The following is a 19,156-nucleotide window of genomic DNA, read 5'->3' as shown; positions in this document are numbered from 1 at the left end:
AATAGATCCTGATTACACTAAAGAGGGTTTTGAGTCTCTCTTACTACAAGAACCCTTGGTTGGGTCTTGAACATAATTTTCAGTTGAAAATTTCAAAAGCCGGATAACAAAGTTCAAAGTTTATGGAATAAGCTATTTTCACTTTAAATTGAGTTAAATGGTGCAGATCTCGGTTCATTATCGCTTACCTTCACTGCTCCTACGTTTCTGACTCATCCTACTACAGTTGATACTTTTATATAATCTTTGTTGTTTTGTCTTTGTCTATAGTTTCTCTTAATGCTAGGGGATTATGAAACAATGTGAAGTGCAAGGCCTTATTTTTAATTTGCTAAACAATTTCGAACAGATTTTTACTTGAGTCTCACTCAATTTCGGCTGATGCCAACTTCAGGAAGTCAAATCAAATCAAATCTAATTTTATTTGTCACATACACATGGTTAGCAGATGTTAATGCGTGTGTAGCGAAATGCTTGTGCTTCTAGTTCCGACAATGCAGTAATAACCAACAAGTAATCTAACTAACAATTACAAAACTACTGTCTTATACACAGTGTAAGGGGATAAAGAATATGTACATAAAGATATATGAATGAGTGATGGTACAGAGCAGCATAGGCAAGATACAGTAGATGGTATCGAGTACAGTATATACATATGAGATGAGTATGTAAACAAAGTGGCATAGTTAAAGTGGCTAGTGATACATGTATTACATAAGGATGCAGTAGATGATATAGAGTACAGTATATACGTATACATATGAGATGAATAATGTAGGGTATGTAAACATTATATTAGGTAGCATTGTTTAAAGTGGCTAGTGATATATTTTACATCATTTCCCATCAATTCCCATTATTAAAGTGGCTGGAGTTGAGTCAGTGTGTTGGCAGCAGCCACTCAATGTTAGTGGTTGCTGTTTAACAGTCTGATGGCCTTGAGATAGAAGCTGTTTTTCAGTCTCTCGGTCCCAGCTTTGATGCACCTGTACTGACCTTGCCTTCTGGATGATAGCGGGGTGAACAGGCAGTGGCTCGGGTGGGTGTTGTCCTTGATGATCTTTATGGCCTTCCTGTAACATCGCAAAAGCAAAACAATTAAATAAAAGACGACGATATCGACGAGATACACATGGATCTACCCGCAAAGGGGTAGCCTACGATCCACAAGCAGGATAAAGATAAGCACACCTCGACGATTTCCTGTCCTGGAGGGCAGGTAGTTTGCCCCCGGTGATGCGTTGTGCAGACCTCACTACCCTCTGGAGAGCCTTACGGTTGTGGGCGGAGCAGTTGCCGTACCAGGGGGTGATACAGCCCGCCAGGATGCTCTCGATTGTGCATCTGTAGAAGTTTGTGACTGCTATTGGTGACAAGCCAAATTTATTCAGCCTCCTGAGGTTGAAGAGGCACTGCTGCGCCTTCTTCACAATGCTGTCTGTGTGAGTGGACCAATTCAGTTTGTCTGTGATGTGTATGCCGAGGAACTTAAAATTTACTACCCTCTCCACTACTGTTCCATTGATGTGGATAGGGGGGTGTTCCCTCTGCTGTTTCCTGAAGTCCACAATCATCTCCTTAGTTTAGTTGACGTTGAGTGTGAGGTTATTTTCCTGACACCACACTCCGAGGGCCCTCACCTCCTCCCTGTAGGCCGTCTCGTCGTTGTTGGTAATCAAGCCTACCACTGTTGTGTCGTCCTCAAACTTGATGATTGAGTTGGAGGCGTGCGTGGCCACGCAGTCGTGGGTGAACAGGGAGTACAGGAGAGGGCTCAGAACGCACCCTTGTGGGGCCCCAGTGTTGAGGATCAGCGGGGTGGAGATGTTGTTGCCTACCCTCACCACCTGGGGGCGGCCCGTCAGGAACTCCAGTACCCAGTTGCACAGGGCGGGGTCGAGACCCAGGGTCTCGAGCTTGATGACGAGCTTGGAGGGTACTATGGTGTTAAATGCCGAGCTGTAGTCGATGAACAGCATTCTCACATAGGTATTCCTCTTGTCCAGATGGGTTAGGGCAGTGTGCAGTGTGGTTGAGATTGCATCGTCTGTGGACCTATTTGGACGGTAAGCAAATTGGAGTGGGTCTCGGGTGTCAGGTAGGGTGGAGGTGATATGGTCCTTGACTAGTCTCTCGAAGCACTTCATGATGACGGAAGTGAGTGCTACGGGGCGGTAGTCGTTTAGCTCAGTTACCTTAGCTTTCTTGGGAACAGGAACAATGGTGGCCCTCTTGAAGCATGTGGGAACAGCAGACTGGTATAGGGATTGATTGAATATGTCCGTAAACACACCGGAAGTCACAGTGGGGCAACGATATTTGGCTTTCTCATGGATCTGAACGCTCCGCTGGTGTCACTCAAATGAAAAATACCTTTGGTGGTAATATTCTACACTCGGAATGTGACCACTTTGGTCACTTTATTGTCTTGTGATCAGTTACAATGACATTACGCTCATTACTGTAAACTTCTATGGGTACAACACCAAACATGATTATGATGAGTTGCTTGAATCTATAGAGAAACATATACTTCATTGGTTATCTAAATTTCCGAATTCGTTATTATTGATAGGAGGGGACTTTAACATTACTATAGATAATTCAATTGATAGATGGCCCCCAGGTAGGCCAACCAATCAGAATTTGGGTTTAATACTTTTTATGGAATAGTTTGATCTTACTGATATATGGAGAGAGAGGTTCCCGGCCGACAGATCATTCACTTGGAGTAACAAAACAGGTTCCAGACAATCCAGAATATAATTTTGGCTTATATCTAAATGTATTGATAGTGTGTTACTACAAATATTTGTACTACTCCCCTCACAGACCATAGGGACATTTACATTGATATCAAAATATTTACCCCTGATACTAACTTTGGTAGACCATCCAACTGGAAGTTAAATAGCTCGTTATTAAATAATGATATAGTTAAGTTTGAGGTTAAAGATCTGCTTTCACACTTTTGGGAAAGGGCTTGTGAAGAAAAATCGTATTGCAAGAACAGGGAGCTCTTTAAATTTGAGGTGTCCAAATACCTTAGAAAATATGGTAGTAATCTTGCTGAGATCAGAAGAGCTGAGGAGGAAAAGGTGATTATTAATGTCACGAAGTACCAAGGTGGGTGGAATCAGGCATAGAGAGCAGGTTACAGTAATAGACAGTTTATTCTCCGATTTACAAAAGACTACAGTCAACCCAGCACACAGGGTGAATGATCCAACACAGGATCATGAACTGCCCGGAGAATAAAAACCACAAGTACTCCACCAAATGACATAAAGACAAAACAATCCCGCACAAAACAAGAGCGGGACAACCTACTACATATACAGACACTTATTAACAAAAATACACACAGGTGAAACCAATCAGACAAAACCAACAGACAAAGGAAAAGGGATCGGTAGTGGCTAGTAGGACAGTGACGACGACCGCCGAGCACCGCCCGAACAGGCAGGAGAGCCCACCTCGGCGAAAGTCGTGACAATTAAGGTAACTTCTCTTTCTCAGAGGTCCCCAGCCAGCCTCTCAGGGGAAGAGAAGATGGAACTAATTGAGTTACAAAATAAACTGGATAATATATATAGATTAAAAGCAGAAGGAGCCTTTATTAGATCTAGGAAAAAATGGATTGAAGAGGGAGAACAATTCTTCCTATTTCTTTAGACTTGAGAAATTTCACTAAAAATAACACTATCCATAAGTTAAACATTGGTGTTATTACAGATGACCAAAAATGAATCACTAAATACTATAGCAATTTCTACAGAAAATAATATAGCTCTACGTACTGTCAGGAATCCACAAATATGTTTTTTGACTCACTGAATATTGTTCACTCTATCAGTGATATAGAATCTAAACAGTCTGATGAACCCATCAACGTTGAAGAGATTAGAGTCGATCAAACATCTAAAGAACAATAAATCACCAGGTGCTGATGGAATTACATCAGAATTTTACAAATTATTTTCAGAGCAAGTTGGAAGGGAGCTACTTGAAGTATTTTTAGAGAGTATTAAAAACAATGTTCTCCCTCCTACAATGAGTCAGGGGTTAATAACACTGATACCTACAGTGGGGCAAAAAAGTATTTAGTCAGCCACCAATTGTGCAAGTTCTCCCACTTAAAAAGATGAGAGGCCTGTAATTTATCATAGGGACACTTCAACTATGACTGACAAAATGAGAACGAAAAAATATCCAGAAAATCACATTGTAGGATTTTTAAATGAATTTATTTGCAAATTATGGTGGAAAAATAAGTATTTTTCTCCATACCGGTTTATATTAATCACCCAACTTCTTACAAATTCTTTAAATAATAGCCCTATACAAGGTATTTCCATACCTGGTTAAGAAATTATTATAAGCCAGCTGGCTGACGATACTACACTTTTTCTGAAAGATGCTAACCAAATTCCCATAACGATCAATGTGATACAATCCTTTTCCAAAGCATCTGGTCTATATCTTAACATTAATAAATGTGAACTCATGGCTGTGACACCTTCATATTATGGTATTCCAGTAAAATAAGAACTTACATATTTAGGCATAACCATTACAAAGGCTCAGAAGTCTAGAGATTTACTAAATTTGAACTATTTTACTAAAAACCCCAGAAGAAGCTAAATCCATGGCTACAAAGGGTGTAAAGTGTCAATGTGCAGCAGGGAGAACGGAGTCAGGCGCAGGACACAGAACTGAGTAACAAAAGTACTTTACTCGTATAGATAAACAACTAATTCCACGCAGGGAAAAATACTCCAGCTTACAATAAAGGTGACCACTTAACAAAGAACAAACATGCACAAAACCATGTGAAAAGAGGGTTAAATAAGGAATAAATTATAACGTAATAGAACCAGGTGTGTACAATCAAGACAAAACAAATGGAAAAAGAAACTTAGATCGGTGGTCGTGACAGTTACCCCCCCACCCGACACCGGCCTCTGGGACGACCCAGAGAACGAGGCGCCGGACGATCCGGGTGGAGACGGTGAAATTCCTGCAGTAAGGAAGAGTCCAGAATGTCCTTCACCGGCACCCAGCGTATCTCTCCTCAGGACCGTACCCCTCCCACTCCACGAGTTACTGAAGACCGCTCGCCCGACGCCTTGAGTGCATGATGGCTCGCACAGTATACGCTGGGGCCCCTCGATGTCCAGAGGGGGCGGAGGAACCTCGCGCACCTCATACTCCTGGAGCGGACCAGCCACCACCGGCCTGAAGAGAGACACATGGAACGAGGGGTTAATATGGTAATCAGGGGGGAAGCTGTAACCTAACAAACGTTGTTCAGTCTCCTCAGGACTTTAAATGGCCCCACAAACCACGGACCCAGCTTCCGGCAGGGCAGGCGAAGGGGTAGGTTTTGGGTCGGGAGCCAGACCCGTGCATACACTGGGGTCTCACTGCGGTGGCAGTTGGCGCTTGCATCCTGCCGCCTGATGGCCGGTTGCAGGTGCACATGGGCAGCATCCCATGTCTCCTCCGAGTGCCAAAACCATTCATCCACCGCAAGTGCCTCGATCTGGCTCTGATGCCATGGTGCCAGGACTGGCTGATAGGTTAGTGGAGGAGTGGCAGAGGGAGTTTTGGGCTCTCTGCCCAGGGGCTGAAAACCGCCCACTCCCCCGGCCGGTCCTGGCAATAGGACCACAGAAACCTACCCACATCCTGGTTAACTCTCCACCTGCCCGTTACTCTCGGGGTGAAAACCTGAGGTGAGACTGACCGAGACCCCCAGGCATTCCATAAACGCCCTCCAGACATGAACTGGGGACCCCGATCAGAAACTATATCCTCAGGCACCCTGTAGTGCCAGAAGACGTGGGTGAACAGGGCCTCTGCAGTCTGTAGAGCCGTAGGGAGACAGGGCAAAGGAAGGAGACGGCAGGACTTAGAAAACCGGTCCACAATGACCAGGATCTTGGTGTTTCCCTGTGATGGAGAAAGATCCGTCACGAAATCCACCAATAGGTGTGACCGCAGCCGTTGTGGAACGGGTAGGGGTTGCAATTTCCCTCTGGGCAGGTGTCTCGGTGCCTTGCACTGGGCACACACCGAGCAGGAGGAAACAAACCCTCACGTCCATAGCTAAAGTGGGCCACCAGAACTTCCCACTAAGACAGTGCACTGTCCAACCAATGCCAGGATGACTTGTGGGCCAAACAGATCAAACGATCGCGGACATCAGACGGAACGTACAGACGCCCAACTGGACACGGGGTGGGAGTGGGCTCTGTACACAGCAAACTCGATGTCCCCGTCCATCTCCCATACCACCGGTGCCACCGGGCAAGAAACCAGAAGTATGAGTGGGATCCGTGGACCGCTCCTCTGTGTCATACATCCGGGACAGTGTGTCTGCCTTAGCGTTCTGGGAACCTGGTTTGTAGGATAGGGTGAAAACAAAACGGGTGAAAAACATGGCCCACCTTGCCTGGCGAGGAGTCAGTCTCCTCGCCGCCCGGATGTACTCCAGATTGCGGTGTTCAGTCCAAATAAGGAAAGGGTGTTTAGCCCCCTCAAGCCAATGTCAAGGCTCTGAAGGCGTGGAGGCAACAGCCAACAGCTCCCGGTCCTCCACATCATAGTTTCGCTCCGCTGGGCTGAGCTTCTTCGAAAAGAAAGCACAGGGGCGGAGCTTTGGTGGCGTACCCGAGCGCTGAGACAGCACAGCTCCTATCCCAGCCTCGGATGCGTTCACCTCTACTATAAATGCCAAGGAGGGATCAGGATGAGCCAGCACGGGAGCCGAGGTAAACAAAGCCTTCGGGTGCCCAGAGGTAGTACTAAATGCCGTCTTCCACTCATCCCCCTCCCGGATACGCACCAGATTATAAGCGCTCCTGACATCCAATTTTGTGAAGAAGCGCGCCCCGTGCATTGACTCGATCTCACTGGCTATGAGAGGCATCGGGTAACTGTACCTCAGTGATCTGATTGATACCTCGATAGTCAAAACATGGGCGTAACCCATCGTACTTCTTCACAAAAAAGAAACTCGGAGGCAGGTGAAGTGTAAGGCCGAATGTATCCCTGCCCCAGAGATTCAGAGACATATGTTTCCATCGCCGCATCTCCTCCTGTGACAGAGGATACACATGACTGCGTCTACAAGGAGATTTATCGCACAATCCCCCCCGTCGATGGGGTGGAAGTTGAGTCGACTTCTTACAGAAGGCGAGAGCAAAATCAGCATAGTCAGAGGGGATGTGCATGGTGGAGACCTGGTCTGGACTCTCCACCACAGTAGCACCAATGGAAACACCTACACACCTCCCTAAGCACTTACGTGACCATCTCTTGAGAGCCCTCTGTTGCTATGAAATAGTGGGGTCATGAGAGGCCAACCAGGGAAGGCCCAACACCACGGGAAATGCAGGAGAATCAATCAGGAAGAGTAATTCTCTCCTTATGACCCTCCTGCGTTTTCATACATAGTGGAGCAGTGGCCTCCCTTATCAGCCCCGACATTAAAGGACGACTATCTAAAGGAATGTACAGGGAAGGGCACATCAAAAGCAACAATCGGGATCCCTAATCTAAGTGCAAATGAACGGTCAATAAAGTTCCCAGCTGCACCTGAATCTACTAGCGCTGGGAATGCGGGGAAAACTCAGGAAATTCTATACACACACACGTGTGCAACAGGGAGCTCTGGGTGAGTCGGGTGCCTACTCACCTGGGATTATCCACCAGTGCCCTGCCTTCTGCCTCGACTCCCTGGGGAACCTCCCCAGCACCGACCAGCACCGACCAGCAGTGTGCCCTCCGACCAGCAGTGCAGGAAATGCCCCCCCCCCCCGCCCTCTGGTCACCCTCAGAGCAGCACCTCCGAGCTCCATAGGTGTAGGATCGGAGGTGCTGAGGGATGGAATGGACGGGCCCAAATCCGGACGTACGCGGGTGGCCAACAGGTTATCCAACCGGATGGATAAATCCACCAGCTGGTCGAGGGTAAGTGTGGTGTCCCTGCATGCCATCTCCCGACGAACGTCCTCCCGTAGACTGCACCGGTAATGGTCGAGCAGGGCCCTTTCATTCCATCCCGCGCTGGCTGCCAGGGTCCTGAAGTCCAGTGCAAAGTCCTGTGCACTCCTCATCCCGTCTAAGATGGAACAAACGTTCCCCCGCCGCTCTCCCCTCAGGTGGATGATCGGAGAAATCCTCATAGTGGACCAACGCTGCGCCTTCTCTACCCCATACGGCGTTGGTCCACTCAAGTGCTCTCCCCGACAAACAGGAGAAGAGGGCAGACACGCTCTCGTGGACGGTGGCCAGGTAGAGCACCAACTGGAGCAGGAACCCCTGGCACGTGGCAGCCGTCCCATCATATGCCCTCGGGAGCGAGAGCCGAATCCCACTGGGTCCAGGTGACGGAGGGGTGGGACAGCGGTGTGGGTGGTGGTGAAATTGATGGGGTGTGGGAAAACCCCCTCTCTCACATCACTCCATGGTGTGCAGCACGCGATCCATGGCTGTGCCAAGATTTTGGAGCATCGCTGCATGCTGCTGCACTCGCTCCTCCACCGGTAGCGGAGGACTGGGTGCACCTGCTGACTCCATATTTAGGTGCGTGTTTCTGTCAAGTGTCAATGTGCAGCAGGTAGGAAGGATTCAGGCGCAGGATATAGAACTGAGTAAAATAATACTTTACTCGAATAAACAACAAAAATAATTCCACGCAGAGAAAAATACTCCAACTCACAGAAATAGCAACCACTTAACCAACAAACTCACACAAAACCATGTGGGAACCAGGTGGTTAAATAGGGAAAAAATAATAATGTAATGGAAATCAGGTGTGTACAATGAAGACAAAACAAATGGACAATGAAACGTAGATCGGTGGCGGCTAGAAAACCGGTGACGCCAAACGCCACCTGAACAAGGAGGCACCAACTTCGGCAGAAGTCGTGACAATTATACACACAAACAGCCATCTTGGTCAGGGAGAAATCCAGAACCAGTCTAATTGGAATTAATGGCAGTGGATGCATAGGTGATGCTTTTACTTATGCAGGAAATTAAAAGTAAGGCATGTGATGTTTCAGAAATGTTGTAGGCCTAATGGAATTATAGTCAATGTAAAATATTGTCATATGATTATAAATAGTTCATACACATTGTCTGTATAAATATCCCCTAAAATATATGTAAACTGTCCATAGGGTTTAGTTTTCTTGGAAAAGTGTGAGTGCTACTATATTTATAGACATGATTTTATTCAACCTATATTGAACTAGGCAAGTCAGTGAAGAACATATTCTTATTCACAATGACGGCCTACCCCGGCCAAACCCTCCCCTAACCTGAACGCTGGGCCAATTGTGCGCTGCCCTATGGGACTCCCGATCACCGCCGGTGATGATACAGCCCGGGATCGAACCAGGGTCTGTAGTGACGCCTCTAGCACTGAGATGTAGTGTCTTAGACAGTTGCGCTGAAATCCGTAACTGGCTCAAATCAGTAGCCTACTTGTTGCATTTACAACTTGTTCTATTATCAACTGATTTGAGCCAGTCACTGTATGACTGTGGATTGACTGCATTGTTTGAATGGAATGTTTGCATTGGCAGTTCATTTGAAAAATGTATGGTATCATACCTCTAAAACTGGCTGGCTAGCGAACACACATACAGTGCAGATAAATTCTCCACATTCATTGTTTTACACTATCTTATCACACCACTGGTTGACCAAATCCCTGATCAACATGGCTGACCTTTCGACCGTCATAAGGTTCATGTCATTCTAGTATTCTAATTCACTGTAAATCGGGTCTAACAGTTGTCTCGTGTGGAACTGCACATGTGCAGGCCGTCAAACCAAAGGCACTCCTTCGATATAAAGTTGTTTGGCTGAAAATTAAAAGTGTCAGTTTGTCACTTTCATGAGGTTGGAGTACTGTTCATCTATTTAAGACATTTGCTCAAATCTAGGTTGCTTTTTTTAGATTCTTTGAAAATGAACAACTAAGGAAGAACTTCACTTCTCTCATTGACTTTTCAAACTCCAGAAGCAGACACTCCTGACACTCCTGTGACCAACCCATCAGTCTCCTCTCGGACCAGGAAATAACCTGGTTATGCAAACTCAATCAGGGGAGACCTAAAACAATGGGATGCGTGGGTGTGTCTATAATCAAGAAGGTGATCTGTTCTGAATGAGTGTCCTGGGTCAACAAAGAAATAGGAACAGTACTGCGATGTACGAGCCCTGTCCCTATTGGACGATTATCCAGGGCTCGAACCGTGCTGCTACACCTGCATTGCTTGCTGTTTGGGGTTTTAGGCTGGGTTTCTGTACAGCACTTTGAGATATCAGCTGATGTAAGAAGGGCTTTATAAATAGATTTGATTTGATCTGGAATGAGTGATTGTAGGAGAACCAAAGGAATGCGTAATGCAGTGGCCAGTGCCTATCTAAAAAAATTCCGGCAGCTCCGGAATCAATCAGAGCTAATGGGAGTGAAGCGCTAGAGTTCTGTCCCATGTTATAGAGACATTAAACAAGTCTAACACCAGACGTAATTTCCGGTCACAACTTGTAGACTTGTTTACGTGCTGCTGTGTGTTTTGTTGCTAACCTTACTTTGCTACCTGCCAACTTTATGGTTTTTACCTTTTAATTACCATTTATATTTTTAGTTTTTCCCCTCGCTCAACTTTTTCATTCAAGTTTTTCACTCCGGATGTTTTTCTGGACGTGGTTCGTCAGGTCCTCCACCAGCCGAAGCTAAGCAGTAACATTAACATAATGCCTTCTAATTGCAGTCTCGGTACTCATAATATACAGGAGAATGATCGCCTTATGGCGAGGATAGCTGTTCTGCAAGTCCTGCTTCAGACACAATCGTTGTCTAAGGGTAATTTAAGTGTTGGAAAGGATGAAACAGAGTCTGTGCCACCAGTAAGTACAGATAGTAGTATAAATTACCTCGCACAGTCCCCGCTGCCGTACAACTTTCTCATGGCTTCTGGAAGGAAATGCTGTAGGAATGCTCAACTGGTGTCGCTCATTCAGCCTACAGAAACTTTCAACTGCTTATCCCCACTAAGCAGCGAGTCAGAGTCTGGTCTCTACTCCTCCCGTTACGGTGTCTGAGATGCAGAAGCCTCCCACCATTAGCTCTGACAAATTGAAAACCCTAGTCATTTGCAACTCCATTACCCGCAGTATTAGAGTTAAAATGAATCATCCATCATCCAGTACACTGTCTACCAGGGGGCAGGGCTACCGACGTGAAGGCTAATCTAAAGATGGTGCTGGATAAAGCGTAAACTGGCGAGTGTAGAGAGTATAGGGAAATTGTTATCCACGTTGGCACAAACGATGTTAGGATGAAACAGTCAGAGGTCACCAAGCGCAACATAGCTTCAGCGTGTAAATCAGCTAGAAAGATGTGTGGGCATCAAGTAATTGTCTCTGGCACCCTCCCAGTTAGGGGGAGTGAGGAGCTCTACAGCAGTCTCACAACTCAATCGCTGGTTGAAAACTGTTTTCTGCCCCTCCCACAAGATAGAATTTGGAGATAATTGGCCCTCTTTCTGGGACTCACCCACAAACAGGACCAAGCCTGGCCTGCTGAGGAGTGACGGACTCCATCCTAGCTGGAAGGGTGCTCTCATCTTATTTACGAACATAGACAAGGCTCTAACTCCCCTAGCTCCACAATGAGATAGCCAGCCTGCCAGCTTAGTGGAGTCTGCCATGAGCACAGTCAGTGTGGTCAGCTCAGCTATCCCCATAGAGACCGTGTCTGTGCCTCGACCTCGGTTGGGCAAAACTAAACATGGCAGTGTTCGCCTTAGCAATATCACTGGAATAAAGACCTCCTCCATTCCTGACATTATTGAAAGAGATTGTGATACCTCACATCTCAAAATAGGGCTACTTAATGTTAGATCCCTCACATCCAAGGCAGTTATAGTCAATGAACAAATCACTGATCATAATCTTGATGTGATTAGCCTGACTGAAACATGGCTTAAGCTTGATGAATTTACTGTGTTAAATGAGGCCTCACCTTCTGGTTACACTAGTGATCATATCCTCCGCGCATCCTGTAAAGGCAGCGGTGTTGCTAACATTTATGATAGCAAATTTCAATTTACAAAAAACGACTGTTTCGTCTTTTGAGCTTCTAGTCATGAAATCTATGCAGCCTACTTAATCACTTTTTATAGCTACTGTTTACAGGCCTCCTGGGCCATATACAGCGTTCCGCACTGAGTTCCCTGAATGCTTATCGGACCTTGTAGTCATTTAATAAAGTCACAAAAAAGTCCACAGACCCATTCCAAAAGCCTTTCGGCGCCGTCATCGACTCAGTGGGTTTTGTCCAACATGCCTTCGGACCTACTCACTGCCACAGTCACACTCTGGACCTAGTTTTGTCCCATGGAATAAATGTTGTGGACCTTGTTTTTCCTCATAATCCTGGACTATCGGGCAACCATTATATTACGCTTGCAATCGCAGCAAATAATCTGCTCAGACCTCAACCAAGGATCATCAAAAGTCGTGCAATAAATACTCGGACAACCCAAAGATTCCTAGATGCCCTTCCAGACTCCCTCCGCCTACCCAAGGACGTCAGAGTACAACAATCAGTTAACCACCCAACTGAGGAACTCAATTTAACCTTGCGCAATACCCTAGATGCAGTCGCACCCCTATAAACAAAAAACTTTTCATAAGAACCTAGTTCCCTGGTATACAGAAAATACCCGAGCTCTGAAGCAAGCTTCCAGAAAATTGGAATGGAAATGGCGCTACACCAAACTGGAAGTCTTCCGACGAGCTTGGAAAGACAGTACCGTGCAGTATCGAAGAGCCCTCACTGCTGCTCGACCATCCTATTTTTCCAACTTAATTGAGGAAAATAAGAACAATCCCAAATGTAATTTTGATACTGTCGCAAAGCTAACTAAAAACCAGCATTCCCCAAGAGAGGATGGCTTTCACTTCAGCAGTGATAAATTCATGAAATTCTTTGAGGAAAAGATCATGATCATTAGAAAGCAAATTACGGACTCCTCTTGAAATCTGCCTATTCCTCCAAAGCTCATTTGTCCTGAGTCTGCACAACTCTGCCATGACCTAGGAAGACACTCAGGTTTTTTAATACTATACATCTTGACACATTGACGAAAATAGTCATGTTCTCTAAACTTTCAAGCTGCATACTGGACACTAATTCTATCTAAATTACTGAAAGAGCTGCTTCCTGTGCTTGGCCCTCCTATGTTGAATATAATAAACGGCTCTCTATCCACCGGATGTGTAACAAACTCACTAAAAGTGGCAGTAATAAAGCCTCTTTTGAAAAAGCCAAAACTTGACCCAGAACATAAAAAACTAATCGGCCTACAAAGAATCTCCCATTCCTCTCAATTTTTAGAAAAAGCTGTTGCGTAGCAACTCACTGCCTTCCTGAAGACAAACAATGTATACGAAACGGTTCAGTCTGGTTTTAGACACCATCATAGTACTGAGACGGCATTTGTGAAGGTTGCAAATGACCTTTTAATGGCGTCAGACCGAGGCTCTGCATCTGTCCTCGTGCTCCAAGACCTTAGTGCTGCTTTTGATACCATCTATCACCACATTCTTTTGGAGAGATTGGAAACCCAAATTGGTCTACACGGACAAATTCTGCCCTGATTTATATATTTTCTGCCGGAAAGACATCAGTTTGTCTTGTGGATGGTTTGTCCTCTGACAAATCAACTGTACATTTCGGTGTTCACCAAGGCTCCATTTTAGGACCACTATTGTTTTCACTATATATTGACGATGTCATTCGGTAACATAATGTTAACTTTCACTGCTATGTGGACGACAACACAGCTGTACATTTCGATGAAACATGGTGAAGCCCCTAAATTACTCTCCCTGGAAGCCTGTGTTTCAGACATAAGGAAGTGGATGGCTGAAAATGTTCTACTTTTAAACTCTGACAAATCAGAGATGCTTGTTCGAGTTCCCAAGAAACAAAGAGATCTTCTGTTGAATCTGACAATTAATCTTGACCTCGGCATTACTCTGGACCCTGATCTCTCTTTTGATGAACATATCAAGACTGTTTCAAGGACAGCTTTTTTCCATCTACGTAACATTGCAAAACTCAGAAACTGTCCAAAAATGACACTGAAAAATTAATCCATGCTTTTGTCACTTCTAGGTTAAACTACTGCAATGCTCTACTTTCCGGCTTTCCGGATAAAGCACTAAATAAACTTCCGTTAGTGCTAAACACGGCTGCTAGAATCTTGACTAGAACCAAAAAATGTGATCATATTACTCCAGTGCTAGCCTCTCTACACTGGCTTCCTGTTAAGGAAAGGGCTGATTTCAAGGTTTTACTGATAACCTACAAACATTACATGGGCTTGCTCCTACCCATCTTTTGGATTTGGTCCTGCCGTACATACCTACACGTACACTACGGTCACAAGACGCAGGCCTCCTTACTGTCCCTAGAATTTCTAAGCAAACAGCTGGAGGCAGGGCTTTCTCCTATAGAGCTAAATTTTTATGGAATGGTCTGCCTACCCACGTGAGAGACGCAGACTCGGTGTCAACCTTTAAGTCTTTACTGAAGACTCATCTCTTCAGTGGGTCATATGATTGAGTGTAGTCTGGCCCAGGAGTGTGAAGGTGAACGGAAAGGCACTGGAGCAACGAACCACCCTTGTTGTCTCTATCTGGACGGTTCCCCTCTCGCCATTGGGATTATCTGCCGCTAACCCTATTACAGGGGCTGAGTCACTGGGTTACTGATGCTCTTCCATGCCATCCCTAGAACGAGTGCAACACTTGAGTGGGTTGAGTCAATGACATGATCTTCCTGTCCGGGCGCCACTCGGCCTTGTCTCAGGTTCGTAAATTGGTGGTTGAAGATATCCCTCTAGTGGTGTGGGGGCTGTGCTTTGGCAAAGTGGGTTGGGTTATATCCTGCCTGTTTGGTCCTGTCCGTGGGCATCGTCGGACGGGGCCACAGTGTCTCCCGACCCCTCCTGTCTCTACCTCCAGTATTTATGCTGCAGTAGTTTATGTGTCAGGGGGCTAGGGTCAGTCTTATATCTGGAGTATTTCTCCTGTCTTATCCGGTGTCCTGTGTGAATTTAAGTGTGCTCTCTCTAATTCTCGCTCTCTCGGATGACCTGAGCCCAAGGACCATGCCTCAGGACTCCCTGGCCTGATGACTCCTTGCTGTCCCCAGTCCACCTGGCCGTGCTGCTGCTCCAGCTTATGTCAACTGTTCTGCCTGCGGCTATATAACCCTGACCTGTTCACCGGACGTGCTACCCATCCCAGACCTGCTGTTTTCAACTCTAGAGACAGCAGGAGCAGTAGAGATACTCTGAATGATCGGCTATGAAAAGCCAACTAACATTTACTCCTAAAGGTGCTGACCTGTTGTACCTTTGACAACCACTATGATTATTATTATTTAACCCTGCTGGTCATCTATGAACATTTTAACATCTTGGCCATGTTCTGTTATAATCTCCACTCGGCACAGCCAGAAAAGGACTGGCCACCGCTCACAAGCCTGGTTCCTCTCTAGGTTTCTTCCTAGGTTCTGGCCTTTCTATGGAGTTTTTCCTAGCCACTGTGCTTCTACACCTGCATTTCTTGCTGTTTGGGGTTTTAGGCTGGGTTTCTGTACAGCACTGTGTGACATCAGCTGATGTAAGAAGGGCTTTATAAATCAATTGGATTGATTGATTCTCAGGGAATTTAACAGGAAAACAAGGAGAGGAGAGGAAAATAGAGAGGATTTGACAGACAAAGAGAGGAGACCTTGCCTCCTACCTGGGATAGCGCACCTCCTCTGTCACCTCCTCGGCTCCTATGGGATAGAGAGCAAGTTGGGGAGAAAATACCACTTTCCCCACAATAGAAGCAGAGGCCCAGATTCCTCCTTCTCCTATGCTCTACCTCGGGCAAACGTGCCGAGCCCACCTAAGTCGGCTCTGGCCACGGAACAGGAAAACGGTGACCAGAGCCAACTCGTTCCAACCGGTGGAAGCTGCGATGGTCTGGAACTCCAGGGAGAACTCCAAGGCGGTCCTAGCTCCCTGGCGTAGTCGGAGTAGACGCTCACCCTCCTCTCATCCCTCCACAGGATGATCAAAGACAGAGTGGAAGAGGAGGGTGAAGCACTTGTAGGCCTCGACCTCGGGTCCACCCATCTCCCAGACTGCGGCACCCCAATCCAGAGCCCATCCGGTCAGTGCCGAGATGACGGTGGCAACCGTGTCTCTTCCGGAAACAAACTCAGCGTAGCGAGCGAGGTACAGGTTGCATTGTAGAAGGAACCCCTTGTATCTTGCTGGCGCGCCGTCGAAGCGCTCCGGGAGGGACAGTGGTATTCCGCGGACCCGCTCCGATAGAACGCAGGTAGGTCGTGGTGTGGGAGCTGGTACCGGAATCGGTGCTGGAGACTGGAGGGACTGCACATTCCGCTCCAATGCGCAGGATGGTTGCCAGCACACTGTCCATGGTGACCCAGTCTGGAGAGACAGTCCTCGTGGTGCTGTACTGTCCCTACAATGGTCGCAAGCTCGACCTTCCCTGCTGTCAATTATTCTGTCACGCTGTTATAAAGGATTTGGTGACAGGCACAGGAATACGTCACCTGGGTTTCTAATACACCCAAAACAAACACGTATACAAAAACTCTGGGCTGTACCCAAATAAAAGAGCGATGGTAAACCTGGTAGATCGACATGGGACGAGACCCGTAATACACAATGCACAAAACACACAGCACATGCTGAGACACCGCATAGGTACTCACACGACCAATGGACTTGGGAACAATAATCGACAGCCCAATGGTGAAATGAAGGGCACATTTATACAAACACAATCAGTGAGGAATTGGAACCAGGTGTGCGTAATGACACAGTTCAGTGCAGCCTGGAAGGCCGGTGACGTCGACTTCCTGAACTGGTGAACAGAATGAGCAGCAGTAATGGGGATCTGTGACAAATACACTGAAAAGATCACATTTTTAAATTATATGAAAACTTGGTGGTAAAACAAAAAGGTCCTGGGAATGGCTAGACAGACACCAAGGTAAAGGACAACAAGGACAGGGAAGGGAGCTAAAGTTCAAAAGGTGAGAGAGACTACAGAAGGCCAGTGCATGGAACAAGGTGAGAAACTGGTGTAAGATAGGCAATAGATAGAAGACTGCCTGAAGAAAAGAATATTGAAGGATAAAAGATTAAGCTAAGAATTCTGATGGACAGAAATCTAGTAGGGGAAGATTTATGCTTGTGTCACAATGTTAAGCACTCTTTTTGTATTTTAGTTGCTTAATTTGATCCACATCATTATAGTCCTATAGATTTTCCAATTTGAACTTAATTATGACTTCTATGTGGTATAGGATGTGGAGTAGGCTCAGTGTAGTTCCACACTGAGGAAGAGGTGAATAGATAAGTTTTACTCTGCCCAAACAGCCCACGAAGTGAGAAATTTTGATATGGAGGTCAGTAGCTAGGTTTCCATCCAATTGGCAACAGAGTTTCATGTGAATCTAATAAAATCTGCATAAAGAAAATATGCACATTTTCCCACAAGTGGTTTGTTTCCACCAAACTGACTTGTTGCTGATAAAAATGTGTGTGTGGTGACGTAGTACACACAAAATGTACATTTTCGCTTAAATAAAACTTTAATATTTTATGCACATTTACTAAATGAAAACCTGTTATGCATGTATATAATTGTCTTTAAAAAAAGTATTTGAACACAAAAGTCATGCATCTGTTACTTTCTGAAGGAGCACTAATGGTATCATTTTATACATATATTTATAAGATAGTCGAAGGGACCGCTCTAACGATGGAAATACAAGTCCTCAAAGATGGAAAGCAGGCGGGAGGAGGCGAGATCTGCTGTGACCATTCTAGCCAATGAGAGGACACATACACCATTTAACAGCAGGCCACAGAGAAAGATGGGACTCATCGGTGGCAGGTAGCCTAGTGGTTAGAGTGTTAGACTAGTTACCAAAAGGTTGCAAAATCAAATCCCTGAGCTGACAAGGTAAAATTCTGTCTTTCTGCCCCTGAGCAAAGCAGTGAACCCACTGTTCCTAGGCCGTCATTGAAAATAATAATTTATTCTTAACTGACTTGCCTAGTTAAATAAAGGTAAAATATAAATAAAATTGAGATAGATATAGGCTCCATTACAGTCTGTGATAACCTCAATGGAACTGCCCATGCTATCTCCGTTTTAAAGTGGTCAATCATCTTTTTCATTGGCTGATTGCTCTCAATTTATAGTAATCCCCACCCAGTTGACTACTTTAAAATGGTAGAATCCTTCAATGGCAATGTCCATGTTAAAACAGGTTATAGCCATGATGAGTCCTGTATCTATGACAACAGGAGATATCTCTATGACAACAGACACAACTCTGATATAGTCTATTTTTCCCCAAAGTTGCTGAAATGCCACATGTGGTCCACTTTTATCAGTGCATTCTTAACAACCTAACCATTACAAAACTTCTACTTGATCAAATAAGCCTCATGTAGCAAATTAGCAATTTAATTTTTTGTTGACTAAATTCGACACTCAATAACCACGTTTCCATCCACAGTTCTTATGCAAGTAAAGAAATAACAAAAGAAAAAAAATCACAACAGCTGTGATGGAAACAAGAAGTTTCAGTGCATTTTTGTAAATGCCGACAGATCATTTGTTTGTTCGACATGGTGGGATTTTACGTCGGTTGAATGGCGGTGGAAATGAAAACCATCGTATCGAAGTAAACTTTGAGTCACGCGATGATATGGTGTGTGGTCCGCCCACTACAACTCGGGAAATTATGCAGTTTATTAGGCTAAAGATTACATTACTTATGATGAACTTCACAGAATGGTGAAAGTGCACGGTGATCTAGATTAGATGCTCCCTTCCAAGAAATATCAAGGGTCTGATTCTGGTGACATGATGATGCTTGACTGCCATTTGACAAATACAAATATTCTCTCTCTTATTCATAATAATCTCATTATGTAGACAGGCCTACGCAAAGCCTTCCCGCACTGTATCTGCCAGCTGTTGGCTAGAGCACACGTGCCAAGACGAGTAGGCA

Source organism: Oncorhynchus masou, chromosome 12 (assembly GCF_036934945.1).
Source record: "Oncorhynchus masou masou isolate Uvic2021 chromosome 12, UVic_Omas_1.1, whole genome shotgun sequence".
Taxonomy (NCBI): Eukaryota; Metazoa; Chordata; class Actinopteri; order Salmoniformes; family Salmonidae; genus Oncorhynchus; species Oncorhynchus masou.
Note: the sequence above shows the minus strand (reverse complement) of the source record.